This window comes from Oryctolagus cuniculus, chromosome 18, assembly GCF_964237555.1.
Source record: "Oryctolagus cuniculus chromosome 18, mOryCun1.1, whole genome shotgun sequence".
In the NCBI taxonomy this organism is placed as follows: Eukaryota; Metazoa; Chordata; class Mammalia; order Lagomorpha; family Leporidae; genus Oryctolagus; species Oryctolagus cuniculus.
This window is the reverse complement of record NC_091449.1, coordinates 28,472,910-28,474,290: the sequence shown is the minus strand read 5'-3', so window position 1 is coordinate 28,474,290 and position 1,381 is coordinate 28,472,910. Positions and strand designations below refer to the sequence as shown.

Below are 1,381 nucleotides of genomic sequence, written 5' to 3'. Positions count from 1 at the left end.
GTTCATGCCGGAGCTGAGGGAAGGAAGCAATGCCGTCGGATCTGGCTGCTCTGCGGGAGTCTGAGGAACAACTCACACCAGGTGGCCGCCGTTCCGTCGTCATGGGTAAAGGAGACCCCAACAAGCCAAGGGGCAAAATGTCCTCCTATGCCTTCTTCGTGCAGACGTGCCGGGAAGAGCACAAGAAGAAACACCCTGACTCTTCGGTCAATTTTGCAGAATTCTCTAAGAAATGCTCGGAGAGATGGAAGACCATGTCTGCAAAGGAAAAGTCCAAGTTTGAAGATATGGCAAAAAGTGAAAAAGCTCGTTATGACAGGGAGATGAAAAATTACGTTCCTCCCAAGGGTGATAAGAAGGGAAAGAAAAAGGATCCCAATGCTCCTAAAAGACCACCATCTGCCTTCTTTCTCTTTTGCTCTGAACATCGCCCAAAGATCAAAAGTGAACACCCTGGCCTGTCCATTGGGGACACTGCAAAAAAATTGGGTGAGATGCGGTCTGAACACTCAGCCAAAGATAAACAACCATATGAACAGAAAGCAGCTAAGCTAAAGGAGAAATACGAAAAGGATATTGCTGCATACCGTGCCAAGGGCAAAAGTGAAGCGGGAAAGAAGGGCCCTGGTAGGCCCACAGGCTCAAACAAGAAGAATGAACCTGAAGATGTGGAGGAAGAAGAGGAAGAAGAAGAAGATGAAGATGATGAGGAAGAGGATGAAGATGAAGAATAAATGGCTATCCTGTAATGATGAGTGTGGAGTGTGCGTGTGTGCTCAGGCAGTTGTTTTGCTAAGAATGTGAATTCAAGTGCAGCTCAATATTAGCTTCAGTATAAAAAAACTGTACAGATTTTTGTATAGCTGATAAGATTCTTTGTAGAGAAAATACTTTTTTTAAAAAATGCAGGTTGTAGCTTTTTGAGGGGCTACTACATACAGTTAGATTTTAAAGCTTCTGATGTTGAATGTTCCTAAATATTTAATGGTTTCTTTAATTTCTTGACTTGTGTATGGTAGCGCAGCAAAGTTGTAGGAATTAGTATCATTTGTAAATTTGGATTTTTTGTTAGGATGTTGCATTCTGTGTTGTTTTTTTAAAAAAAATTTTGTAATAAAATTATGTATGTTAAAAAAAAACCCAAAACCTAAGTAAACATATGAGAAACTGTAAAACATTAGCAGAGACAACAGTTTGCATAAGATTCCAAAAGCACAAGTAACAAAAATAAAATATACAAATTTGAGCATATCAAATTAAGATACATCTTCACAACAAAGTAATCAACAGAGTGAAGATACAATGGACGGAATGGCAGGAAACATTGAAAACTCTGACTATGACAAAAGATTGATAGCCAAAACATACTTATATAGAACTG

The 1,381-nt window shown here is 39.5% G+C and overlaps 1 pseudogene; it reads left to right on the top strand.

Moving 5' to 3' along the window:
- Positions 1-1,112, top strand: LOC138846672 (high mobility group protein B2 pseudogene; annotated as a pseudogene).
- The last annotated feature ends 269 nt before the right edge of the window (positions 1,113-1,381 follow it).